Here is a 13,903-nt window from a genome sequence, read left to right on the forward strand (position 1 = left end):
CTCTCTCTCTCTCTGCCTGCCTCTCCATCTACTTGTGATTTCTCTCTGTCAAATAAATAAATAAAATCTTTAAAAAAAAAAAAAGAGAAATTGAAATCACCTTGATTGGGGCAGAGGTCAAAACCAGGTGGTGAGGCCTACCTTTGTGAGTTCAGCACTTTGACAGCTTTTGGTCCACAGGAGGCATTCTTGGGGCTGAAGCGTCTACACTGCCCACCAGCTCCACCAGAGGCCCTTCTTTCTCCCACTCCCCTCTCCCGAACTCCTACCCGAGGACCTGATGTCACCCACTCTCTCTTGAAGGTCCCCCACCTACTCCACTCTCTGGGCCAGTGTCCTCCCACCGTGGCCCTGGTCCCCTCGTGAAAAATGAAAGCGTTTTCCCCAGCTCGGCCCAAGTTCCTTTCCAGTGAAGTTTCACAGCTGGATGTTGCCTTGCTATTGTAGATGTCCTTTCTCTCACACCGACCAGCCCCTCCTTGCCAGGCACCTTCCCGCCAGCTTTGGGTAGCCCCGTGCCCTGCATTCCCTTCCCCTTTCTTCTGTTTATTTTCTCACGTTTTCTTAACTGCCTCCCTGCCCTGCACCTCAGTCCTTTGGCATTTCTGCTGCCGGTGGGTCCATGATCTGCAGGAGGGGGCAGCGACGAAGTGCTGGGGAAGAAAAGAGGAGGTGACATTGCCATGGTTGCTGAGATGGCCAAGGGAGGGGCGTCTTGGGGCTACGGAGGCGTGATCACTGACCGTGGCTTGGCCCAGCATCACCAAAATGTCCTTCCCAGTAAGCTGAACTGGTCAGGTTGTGGAGTGTCAGCCATCGCTACCCTGTTCCTGCAGCCCCTTAGTACAGTGGCGGGCCGGGGAGGTCAGAGAGGTCCTCGTGGCAGCAGCTGGCACACAGTCCACACTCAGAGCGCAGCTCTCCTCAGTCAACAACTTACTTGCTTTCAAATTGTGACCGATCCTTACCCCAGGCCCAGCCTCTTGGTCTGCCCTCCCCTGCCCCCTGCCCCCCTGGCCCCCTCTGAGCCTCGGCCCTAGTAGCATGGACATCCCATTCTCCAGGGAACCTGCGGGGCCCTCCTCACTGCCCACGGTCTGCGTATCCATCCTTACCTCACACACCACGCCCTGGGATCACCAGAGTCCGCAGCCGTGCTACTACGGGAGGCTCCTGAACGTGCTCTCCTTTTCCTGGCCTCCCTGCTTGGCATGCGTCTCCCGTGTCAGAGGCTGGACTTGACGCAGCTTGTGTCACTTCTTTCAGGAAACCCTCCTTGGCTAAACCGCAGCCAGATTGGATTCCCTGCCCTTCCTTCCCTTCATACCCAGTGTCAGTCACGTGCAGTACCATTCCAGATACTGGTCAACGAAAGAAGGCAAAAGAACAAACCCCTGCCTTCGTAGTACTTAACATTTTAGAGGACAGAGACAGACCATAAATAAAGTACTAAAGCGTGTAGCATGCTAGAGATGGGCTAAAGAGAAAAACAGGGAAGGGAGACAAGAAATCTGGGGCAAGAGGGGGAGTGGCGCTTGAAACTGAGCAGACAGGGAAGGCCTCACCTGGCCGGTGTGACTGGAGTCAAGGGAGGGCCTCTCACCTCTGGATGTTCATGGCAGCCTTGCTGCCTCCATTACAGTGTAGATGGGGTGGTAGGAAGCTTTCCCCTGGGGTGCCAGGCCCAGGGAACTGGGGGCACAGGAGGCCGAAGAGGACACTGCCATGCTGCGTCTGGTTATGAATGGCTGTCACATGGTGAGGGTAGCGACCCACTCAAGCTGGTACTGGCTGGTCAGTCTAGGCTGTGCGTGTCTTGAGGGTAGGCTCCGCCTGTGTCAGCCCTGCAGCCCCTCCCCATCCACCACCGCAGCTCAGTGGATAGGAAAGCCCAGCCACCCAAGGTCAGCCCTAACCCATGACTTTGTTCTCGGACCAAGAGCAGGTTTTCCTCTCTGGGAGTTGTGATTGGTCACAGGAACAGAAACTGGAAGAGACAGAGAGATTGAGTCCCTTTAACCACAGGATCTCAATTACAGAGCACTGGGCTCCCGTTGCAGGTGAGGGACCATTTCTAGAACTCTTCTAAGGGGAGGAGGATATTTCAGTTTCCAAACCACATCTGTGTTCTGCAAGGCCCAGGGTCCAGTTTGCCTGAATTTTTGTGAGATGTGGCCAAGTGACCAAAACTCCTGTCTTTCTTTTCTTTTCTTTTTTAATGATTTTATTTATTTGTCAGAGAGAGAGAGAGCACACAAGCAGGGGGAGCAGCAGGCAGAGGGAGAAGCAGGATTCCCACTGAGCAGAGAGCCTGATGCGGGGCTCATTCCCAGGACCCTGGGATCATGACCTGAGCCAAAGGCAGACGTTTAACTGACTGCACCACCCAGGGGCCCCCTGTCTTCCTTCCTTTCTTTTTTTTTTTATCAGAAACCTTACATTTACCACCACCATGCCATTTGTTACAAGCAGGATTCAAGTGAGCCTCTGCCACTAACAGCCTGACGGGTGCAGTGACTGACACATGCCAGGAGCTCGGTCAGCATTCAAGGGCAAGGAAGGAGGCCAAGAGTGGTCTTGACCATGTGCACCAGGAATAGCTCCTGGAGGCCTCTCTGTCCCCGGGACTATAACTGCCATGTCACCAGGATAACTAACTACACCTGGGAAGCAGCCTAACGAGATCATTTAGAGCCTGTTGAATTCTCAGTGTCCCTGTGAGACGGTGGGGCTGGAGCATGTCCTTTTGCCTCCTTGGACCTCAGTTTCTGGCTCCGTACATTGACCATCAGCACCCACCCCTGCACAGCAAGGACGAAATAAGTTGATGCACGTTCACTGCATAACACAGTGCCCGCCTTCTGCTGTGCTCTTGCTAAACGTCAGTCATTTTTATTGGATGAGCATGTCTAGCTTGTTGATGGTTAACATGGAGAACATATCATGATGACAGACTCATCTGTTAATGTGACACCACAAATACTTCCTTCTTTGCTAATTTGCAGAGACCCCAGTAGGACTGGTATTAATCATCGCCACCACTGATCAAACTTTGATTAAATGCCACACACCGTACTAAGGAAGCCTATAGATGTTATTACCTCATTCAATCTTCACAACAACCCAGTGAGGTAGATTTCATTATCTCCCATTTTATAAATGAGGAAACCAAGGCTCAGAGAAATGAAGGGACGTGTCTTACTTCTGATGATTGGCTCAGCTGGTTTTCTATCGCTTGGCATATTAAGTAGTGAAAAATGTTGCAGGCTGATTTCATAAATAGCATGAGCATATCAGGTTGTCAGATGCTTGTTTGTGCTGGAAAACTAGAAATTAGGGTATGTTACTATTCTGTCCCATCTGCTTCACACTGCCTATTTTCCAGTCTTCTAAAATATTCTCCATCTAAATCAACAGCTTTTAGCATTGAACTTGTGAACCTGACATGTACAGAGACAATAGGCATGTTTCAGCCAACACCAGAATATCAACTGTTGTTGACCTTTACTGTTGTTGCTTTTGCATTAGAGACCTTACATTTGCCATCACTGTGCTGCTACTGTAGAAGAACAGAGAGCCAAAAGAATGAAGGTCTACTCTTCCATTTAAAAAAAATACTGCCAGGCACTATGCTAAGAATAGAGATACAGTGATGAAAAAGAAAGTTTCTGCCCTGAGGATCACACACAAGTACCTAAGATAGTAAGTTTTATTAATCCACATCCCACATTTCTATGAACTGTCACTGAATGCTCAGTCTTGCTGTAAGCTGGGCGTGCAACTCTGACAAAAGCAGAGGAGGGGGGCTCATTGAGCTTATAGTCTAGAATAGCAATATCCCACAGAAATACAATGAAACCCACAAGGGTAATTTAAAGTTTCCCTAGTAGTCACTTAAATAAAAAGAGGATAAAATGCAGTTTAATACTGTATTTTATTTAACCCAACATATCAGAAAATATTGTCATTTCAGTATATAACTAATATAAGAACTTACTAATTAAATATTTTACATGTTTTCCCAAACTAAGTCTTTGAAATTGGGTATGTATTTTATGCTTATACATCTAAACCCACATCTGGGTTTCGATTAAGCACCTTTAGAATGTTCAGTTGCCACATACGGCTGGTGGCTACATTATTAGATAGCAAAGATCCAGGTGATGAGAGGTTCAAGGCTAATTCCACCTAAGAAGAGTGTCCTGAGGATGTCTTCTCTACAGAAAGGTTGCTGCATTCTGCAGAGTCTCAAAGAAGCTTCTCTTGCCTAGGTCCCCCATTCTCTGGTACCCCACCTGGAGATTCTACATCCTGGAAGAGAAGGGCTGGGTATACATTCACTGTGCCTGATGGAATCCTCACATTATGTTCAGAGCCTTCTGGAAACAGGACACCAACTTCTGTAGTGCTTATCTGGTGCAAGCGCCACCTCCTGGAATTAAGCTTAGTGTGTCCAGAGTTTGTACATTCAGTCAGCCACTATTTGTTTATTGAGCACCTACTAAGTGGCAGCCTCTGGGGTAAGCAATGGGAACACACACTGGTGAATACAGGCCATTGTAAACTCACAGTCCTGTCATGATAAATGAGTAACCAACAAATGAAGAAATGTAATAAATGCTCTGAAGGACAAATGAAAGTTGCCATGGGACTAAATGGGGACACTGGAGATCTATCGTGGGGGGGAAGGGGTCAGAGAAGGTCCCTGAGCAAGTAGAATTACCTGGGCAGTGGAGGAGTGGTGCACGGGCGCAAGCAGCTTGGGGGACCTAGGGGGAGCTGGAAGAGGGCCAATGTGGACGGCATGCAGCACGGAGAACTGGGGCAGCATCCTGGAGTGAGTGTGACAGCACTGGCTTTGTTGTGCCACACATACCTAGTTCAAGCCAGCTGCATAGCTTGGGTGACAAGTTTCACCCTCTCTGGGCCTTGGTTACCTCCCTTAAAGGAATGCGGTAAAGACATATGAGAACATTGATATAGCAGATGCCCTGATTCATTGTGAAATTATTGACCTCCTTTATCATTTATTAAAGATTCTTCTGCACCATATCAAGATGGCCAAATTTTGTGTTTGTTTCCTTGTCTTGGGGACATTGGGGTTGAAGGCTCCAGAGCAGTTTTTTTTTTTTTTAAAGATTTTATTTATTTATTTGACAGAGAGAGATCACAAGTAGACAGAGAGGCAGGCAGAGAGAGAGGAGGAAGCAGGCTCCCTGCTGAGCAGAGAGCCCGATGCGGGGCTCGATCCCAGGACCCTGAGATCATGACCCGAGCCGAAGGCAGTGGCCTAACCCACTGAGCCACCCAGGCGCCCCTCCAGAGCAGTTTTTAGAGAAGTAGAGACAGACCTTTCCCCTTATTGTTTCCCTTACTTTATTTTTACTAGAAGATTTGAACAACACACGCAACAGACTTGAGTTTTAAAAAGAAATCTTTTCTTTTGGAATAGTTTTAGATTTGCAGAAAAGTTAAAAACCTAGAAGACGAAGACTTCCTATACACCCTTCACCCAGCTTCCCCTAACAAGCACATGGCTGTCATGTAGCCACAGTATAGTTGTCACCATTAAGAAATTAATATTGGCACATGACCATCACCTGAACTCTAGACTTAGTTTGGATCTCACCAGCTTCCCCTGTATTGTCCATTCTCTGTGCAAGGACCCGATCTGGAACACCATGTTACATTTCATCAGTGTGTATCCTTATCTCCTCCAATCTGCAACAGATTCTCAAGTCTTTCCTTGTTTTTCTGGAGCTTGACAGTTTTGGGAATGTCAGTATTTTGTAGAATGTCCCTTATTTGCCTTTCTTTGCTGGTTTCTCATGACTAGAATGGGGTTATGGGTTTGGGGAAAGAATTGTCACAGAGGTGACGTTCCTCTTGTCACATATCAGGAGCACATGATATCAACATGACTTATCCCTAGTGATATTAGCCTTGATTACTTGGCTAAAGGGAGGCTGCCAAACTTCACTGTAAAGTTCCTGTTTCTTCTTTTCCAAAGATTCTGGTCTTCGGAATATAGGCATGATTTTTTTTTTAAAGATTTTTATTATTTATTTGACAGAGAGAGATCACAAGTAGGCAGAGAGGCAGGCAGAGAGAGAGAGAGAGGGAGAAGCAGGCTCCCTGCTGAGCAGAGAGCCCGATGCGGGACTCCATCCCAGGACCCTGGGATCATGACCTGAGCCGAAGGCAGTGGCCCAACCCACTGAGCCACCCAGGCGCCCCAGGCATGATTTTAATACATATTTTAGAAAACACGTTTAAAAATCTTTGCCCAACAGTGAGAGAGCATATATTTTCTCAGGCACATTTGGAACATTTCTAAATATTGACCACAATGTATGTTGCAAAGCAAATCTCACATACCAATGCATCAGTATGAAATAGACTACAATATGTGACTACAACAGAAAGGCATAAAACCAGAACAAACTTTAGAGAATATTCAGACTTGAATTAAATGAAAATACTATATATCAAAACTTGTTGAATGCAGCTAAAGCCTACACAAGGAGTTTATAACCTCGAATCCTTTTGTTGAGATTTCCCACTAGTAAAGGAATGTGTGACCCATCACACAGGAGACTTACCTGTATTGACACCTGTAGACAGGAATTCAGAGGGTTCAGAACTCCCTACTGTTCTGGTCTTTGACACTCCATAACCATGAGGGAATCAGAAGGCCAGCTTTATTCCCTGGTAGCTTTATTGGGGAGGTCATTAAGGGTCAAGATGGGATTCCTTGAACTCCCTTGGAATGGGCTCATCAAGGGCCACTCCTCACCAGAGAAGGATGTGCTAGGAAAACCTATCCATTTCCTTCCATTTTCTGTGGCATTGGCTCAGCCAAGCATCCCCAGCATCTCTGTTTCTCAACAGTAAACTCCGATGTGAATGGCTCCCATGAATTGTCCAATGCATGACTTGTATGTGGCTGTCCTGCCCACTGGGTGAGGATGTGCCCTGGGATAAACCCAGCATATGTCCCTCACTGTATGCAAAAAAACCCAGATTGAGTGTGAAGTCAGCAAGTCCACATACAGAGAGAGAGAGAGAGGCAGAGATGCAGAACAGGAAGTCTGGTGGCATTCCAGGCCCTGGTTATGTGTTGTGTTGGCCCAGTTTGACCCCTGTCTCCCCCTTCATTTGATTCTCTAAGTTTTCCAAAAGTTATTTCTTTTGGAAGCATAAGTTAGGTTTTGTCACCAGTGCATCCTGGCAAAAAGCCCATTTCTTCCTTAACTTGCTTCCAAATGGCCAGTTATTACGGTATTCCATGGACGCTTTGCATTGGGTGCTGTGGTCAATTTGCTTATCCAGGCTGACTTTTCCCTGTATGACCCTGGGCTGCCTAGCTAGATTCCGGCAAACAGGCAGCATGTCAAGTTCTCAGAATAAACATGTTGTGATGGCCCTTGCTCATGGCATTTAGACAACAGTCCATTCTCAGTGGCTTGCCCTTATTTAGTCACACAATTTATCTTCTGATCTTAAAAGAGCAGGCACACTCGCTCCAAGCAGGAAAGGAGTATATGTATGAATTGGACCTTTTGATGGGAGGGGATGATCTGGGCACAAACAGCTACTCCAGTGAGGCCCAGGTTGGCAAGCAAGACTGCCTGGAAGATGGTGTTCTCAAGAGTGGAGGAAGTGAGCTCAGGGAAACTCGAGGGGGCTACTGGGGGAAGAGGACACTAGCCAACGCAGCCCTAGTATGTGCAAGGCCTTGAGCAAATGTTTTTTGCGTGGCTCTTTTCTATATAAGCAATTTGCTTAAAAATATATCACAAAATTCATGGGCCCATGTGGAGTATAGTGGTTCATTAGTGGTGATTTAGAATAATGGCTAGGGAGGAGGTCCTGGGGCTGTATTTATCATCCTATCAGGGCACAGGAAGGTTCTTGGTAGTATCCAGACACGATCTCTTCCAGTTCAAGTCTAAGAATCATCCCTTCATTTTTTTACTATAAAATTTGCCATTATTGCCTAATTTCATATTTCCCACTGCAGGAAGTATGCTATTTGGAACCTGTTAGTACTGAAGCAATATAACCTAACTTTGTAGCCTTCTAATACATTTATTTAATGCTTGTATATTATTACTCATGATGCTGCATCATCCATGAGCGGGGGTGTCAATACACTGGTTTCCAAGGACTCAGAGATTTTTCCTGGGACTCATTGATGGGAACTACAAATACTAATCTCACCCAGAATATGCAAAAAAGAATATGCATGATAATTTATTTTCTGGTCATGTTAAATTTACCTTTTGGAAAATTGTTTCATAAACATGGACAACACATCTTCCCATCATGTCTTGAACTCTTCAGGCAGTAACCACTGTGTTCCTAAAATGTGATTGCTTTCAATGCTGACCACACTCACCTTCCACATACCACCACCAGCAGGGAGTACAGGAAAGGGGTCTGCAAAAAGAGCAGTCCCATTCATACAAGATACGTCCACCCTTAAGCCACTTCTGTATGGCTTAAGATGATGGGAGCACCACGCCATCAAGTCCATTAGAGGTAAGAAAGTACATCAATGGGAAGAGCATGAGTATTGCAGAGCAACATTTCAAGTTGTTGGAGGAGATAGGCATAGCAACTCCTGCCAAAGGGGGTGAGGTGACATCCCTGGGGGCCAGCTGAGGAAGGGACTGCAGAGCACACAGAGTAGAAGACCTCTGCTGCTCCCCTCCCCCATCGCCCTGGCTGCAATAGGTCAGAGCAATCTGAACATGGCCTGAACACAGAGGTGCAAACCAACACTTGGGGCCACATCATGCAACTCAAGCCCAAGCATCTGCAGTGGGCTGTTGGTAGCTCAGAGTCCTAAATTCAATGCTCAGAGTCCTGGTTTCAATGTGAGAGAGAGTCACCCAAATCATCATGCCAACACCATTTTGGGAGCCCAATCTCACACAAACTGGTGAAAGAAATTCTGCTAGCAAGAGTGAGTTCCTCACCAGGCTATCCTCCTGGAACCAGAACTGGCCATGAGACTTGAATGATTCCATATATATTAGTCCTGGAGCTCTTCAAGGCATCTGGTCAACCTCACACATAAGTGTTGGGGGTGGGGGGTGGTAAGACAGAAGGCTGAAGAGGTCTTCAAAGAGTGGAAATAAAGACTGAGACTCACAGGTGATGGACTTGGTCTGGGAGTGCATCACCCTGCCTGGAAGGCAGTTCTGGCTCTGGCCAGTCTCAACCGCTGGAGTGAAGCTTAGAAAACTTCAGGATGGAAATTTCTAGCTTACAAGACCCATGTGGGGCCTTTTCTGAATTGGGGCACCCTTCCAAGGTGGCATTGTTGGCCTTGGAGGGGCGCTTGGAAAAGTCTGAGGAATACTGATCCGATATGCAGCACTCCTTGAGGCACGGGGTCTGGGACAGGGGATTTCTTACCTAGATCTAATGATGGTACTGCCAATAGCCACTGGATATTATTCACTAAGACTTAACAGTAGAGCAAGAAAGTGGGTTAGATGCTGAGCCAATGAATTTTCCATCCACTACCGATCCCCCACCACATCTATCCATCCATCCAATGAATGTTTATTGAGTACCTACTGTGCCGGTATTGTTTTAAGTTCAAGAGAAATAGAAGTGGGTCTTCCCAACCATTATCTACTCCAAACTAGTTCTGTGTACTTTGAAAAAGAAGAAAAAATTGGCTACAGATGACATACCTCTCATACATCTGTTAACAGCTTTTCTTAGTTATGGCTCTTGAAAGTGTTTTAATTACTATGAGTGCATACAATTTACCCCAAAACTTAGTGGTTTTAAACACTGACAATATTTATTTTGCTCATGAATCTGCTCTCTGGTCTGAGCTCAACAGGATTACCTTGTCTCTGTTCTGCTCGGTGTCACATATGGCATAAAAGCTGGGGACTGGAATGATCTGAAGTCTTCCTCATTCATGTATCTGGCAATTTAATGTTGCCAGCTGAGACATTAGCTCAGGCTGTCAGCAGGAATACCTCCACATGGTTTCTTCATGTGGCCTGGGCTTCCTACCAGCGTGGTGACTGGGTTCCAAGGGTGAGATTGCAAAAGGGGGTAAACTAAGTGGAAGCTGTATCCTCTTTATGACCTAGTTCCCTAAGTCACATAGTATTCCTTCCACCACATTGGCTAGAACAGTCACAACCGGACTCAAGCAGAGGGAACATGGATCCTATTTCTCAGTGTGAAGAGTGTTGGTTACATTCTAAGAACTGTGGGATGGCTTTTGTATATCTTTCTTTCTTTCTACCCATCAACCTACCTATCTAGCCAACTTTGGAGAAAAAAGGTAATATAACTCCATTTTTCCTTTTCTGAATGCAACACCTTTTATTTTTTTAAAAGATTTTATTTATTTGTCAGAGAGAGTGAGCACAGGCAGAGTGGAGGCAGAGGCAGAGGGAGAAGCAGGCTCCCTGCTGAGCAAGGAGCCCAATGTGGGACTTGATCCCAGGACGCTGCTTAACCAACTGAGCCACCCAGGCGTCCCTGCAATGCCTTTTAATACACAGTAAATAAGTATACAATACAAAGTGATTTTTTTGACATAACAGTTTCAGAAGAAGATACTCCCAATTTGTTCTACTCTTCTAGTTAGAAATTATGATGTGGAACAGGTTTGAATGGGGCCTGTGTCTGGAGAAACCAAAAGGTTTCCCTCTGTGTAGTGTTTCATGTTTCCTCAATCTGTTGCAGTCTGAAACACTTTACATCCACTTGAAACACATGTTTCAAAGTGTTATGTTTTATCCCCCCCAACCCCCCCACCCCGTCAGCAAGTGCGTGTGTGTGCGCGCGCGCGCGCGCACATGTTATAACTTTATTCTTATGTTGGTTTAAGTGAAGCCCTCAAAAATTAAAAAAAAAAAAAAAGGGAAAAGAAAAATGTGCAGAAATGTATTACCTTTAAAAATGACTCTTGGAGGGGCCCTGGGTGGCTCAGTTGGTTAAGCACCTGCCTTTGGCTCAGGTCATGATCTCAGGGTCCTGGGATCAAGTCCAGCATTGGGCTCCCTGCCCTGCGGGGACTCTACTTCTCCCTCTCCCTCTGCCTCTCTCCCCTACTCATATTGTCTCTCACGCTCTCTCTCTCAAATAAATAAATGAAAAGAATGACTCTTGTGGCACATGATTGGCTCAGTCATTAGAGCATCTGACTCTTGATCTCAGGGTTGTGAGTTCAAAGCTCTACATTGGGTGTGGAGCCTACTTAAATAAAAAAGAAAGAATGACTCTCTTGCATCTTTTCTCCACCAACCCCCACCAAATATTGAATCTTATCTTCTGAACAGTACAATAGTTCTTTCACTTTGCATTTTATGTAAGAGCCATACTACTGACTTAAAATAATTTGTTTATATAATTTTTATCTTCATTACTCCATTGATATATTTTTCTGTTAAAATATTTCGGTATCTTGCGTTGGAATTGAACATTTTTTTGGTTTTCCCATTAAAACTAATAGAAACATATATTCCTCATTTAACAGCTTTTGCTTAGGGTCAGAATTTTCAGAAATGAATTAAAGTCACCAGGGAGAACTAGATGTATTTTCAACCTCCCTCTAAGAGTTTTCAGACAGCTTCCTAGTCCTGTATCTCTCAATTTTCCAATTCCTACCATCTGTTGCTCTTTCAATCTATTACCCTCATTACAGCCCCTTACCTATCTGATATATTACAGGTATTCAATATTTAGTATGTTAGAAATGAGTATGGTTGAAAGTAACATATATAACTCAACAAGCTCCCATCTAAATATGATTTTCCCTGTCTCACAAAACAAGAAGGTAGTCCAGGGTTTGTGCAGCTGCTTGAGTATGTCCTAAAGAACCATGCTTCTTTTGTCTTTCTGTTCCACCTCCCTTAAACATAGTCCTCCTCATGGTCTCCAGATGACTGCAGCACCTCCAGGTGTTGTGCCTGAATTCCATGAATGAAGTAGGGAAAAGGTGAAGATCACAAGTGTCTCCAAAGACTTCCTTTTTCTTCTGGAAGGGAAGATCTCCCTTCGGACTTCTATCTACACCCTATTGGCCAGAACTTTGTTGTGTTGCCACTCCTAGCTGCAAGGGAGGTTGGAAATGGTATGCTTTGCTTTCCAGTCTCTGTAGTTCTGAAAGGCAAGGGATAGGTGGTTGGAATAGCTCTTGAGTGAGCCTCTGGCAGTGTTCGTCACACTGTGTTTAATTGAAATGCATTGCTTTGATCCACAAAGTGTCCTGGATATAGCCCCACTCCTGTCCTGGAACATTCTTACTCCTTATTCCTCTTTCCTCTAACAACTTTCTTGGGGTGAGGTTGGAGAGGTGGCAAGGTCTTGGGGAAACACTCATATCTTTATGAGAGTATCAGTTCCCGTGGTCTGTTCTAATTGAAGGTAAGGAGGAGTCAGCATTTTCTCTGCTCTCTTCAGCCTCAGACAACCATGCCTTCAGCCTACTCAACGCCCTGATCCTGTATCTCTAAATAGCAAGGACAGTCTCAAGGCTGTGGCTTCCCACCTCTTCTCTCTCAGCCCGAGTTTCCCCCTTTACAGTCCCAAGGCACTTGAGTTGTACTATTTAAGGGTATTTATTATCTTCTTCGTTGAGGCTGAAACCAAATTATTGAGAGAGGTAATGTTTACAAAATCTACGGCGCATCATAGGTGCTCAAACCGGTATCTCCTGCTATTATTATTACTACTTATGTCTTCTCGCCTATGTCAGACTCAGCTCCTTAACCAGAGGCTCTGATGTCTGATTTATCTTTGTAGTCCGCTCTGGGCCTGGAATTGAGTATTTCTTAGAGTTAACGCTATGCCCAGGTAATAAGGGGGCAGCGGGAGAAGGGAAACATTTCAAAGAAAAGGTGCTGTAACGGTGGGAGTGAGAAACTCCTAGAACCTGGGTGGGAGTCACAATCTTGCACAGAAGTCCTTTACTCCTACCGCACCGAAAACCAGCGAAGCCTGGACGAATTCACAGGGACGCAGGTGGAGCACCTCCCCCACCCCCCAGGCGGTATTGAGATGAAGTAGATGACTCCGTCACTTCACTCCTCCCACTCCAATAGATCCGGAAAGGAAGGAGGGACTATGCCCCGCGCGGCGATCTGGGATAGCTGCGCACGCGCAGCTTCCGGCGCCGTGTCTCGGGAATTATTTGACGCCGCGGCTTCGGACCCCCGCAGAAGTCTCTGATCAGGCGCGGCGCGCACGCGCAGTGGTTCACTCGGTTCGGGGAGTTATTTGACGCTACCGCCCCTGGCAGTCGGAAGTTGCCAGAGCGGAGCCCAGCCGGCCGGCCCGACCGGCCTTCGTCGTCCCCCGGCGCCCTCGGAGAGTCGCTGACGGGTGGACGGACCGACCGCCCGAGAATAGCCGGCCTGGGCAGCAAAAGCGCCGGCACTATGGCGCGGGTAGCGTGAGGCGGAAGGCCGAGCGCGGCCGGCGGCGGCGGCGGCGGCGGCGGCGGCGCCCGCCCCAGCGATGCGGGCCCCGCCCGTCGCCTCAGGTAACCGGAGGGCCCTCCCCGTCGCAGCCGGACCCTCCCCTCTCCTCCCCTCCGGGCGGTCCCGAAACGACCAAATCCCTGCCTTCGGAACCACGACTCTGCTTTTCTCGGGGGACCCGCGGGGTCCGGCAGAGCCCGGACCTGACTCGGGGTGGGGGTGCTGGGAGTCGGCGGCTTGTATCGGGTCTGTTCGGACTCGGTCTAGCCCTTGGGACCTCCCTGGGCCGGGCTATGCGCTCTCCTGGCAACCTGGGGGAGGGGGCGGGTCGGGAGCGAAGCTGGACAACTCCGGCGAGGAATTTGGTCCAGCAGAAGGGTTGCTTGAGTTGCTGCCGCCCTGTGGGGATGATGCTACCCATTGCACAATGACAGCCG

At 47.2% G+C, this 13,903-nt stretch overlaps 1 protein-coding gene across 4 annotated transcripts in view; it reads left to right on the plus strand.

Moving 5' to 3' along the window:
* The first annotated feature begins 13,252 nt into the window (after positions 1-13,252).
* The window catches only part of RALGAPB (Ral GTPase activating protein non-catalytic subunit beta), an 81,320-nt gene continuing 80,669 nt past the window's right edge, over positions 13,253-13,903 (plus strand). For 3 of the 4 annotated variants that reach the window (XM_059406990.1, XM_059406992.1, XM_059406993.1), the window contains exon 1: positions 13,254-13,528. The gene's annotated coding sequence lies outside the window, so the exon portion shown is untranslated. Of the gene's footprint in view, positions 13,529-13,903 lie in introns of all 4 variants that reach the window. The other variant, XM_059406991.1, reaches the window with a different exon arrangement.

Source organism: Mustela nigripes, chromosome 7 (assembly GCF_022355385.1).
Source record: "Mustela nigripes isolate SB6536 chromosome 7, MUSNIG.SB6536, whole genome shotgun sequence".
In the NCBI taxonomy this organism is placed as follows: Eukaryota; Metazoa; Chordata; class Mammalia; order Carnivora; family Mustelidae; genus Mustela; species Mustela nigripes.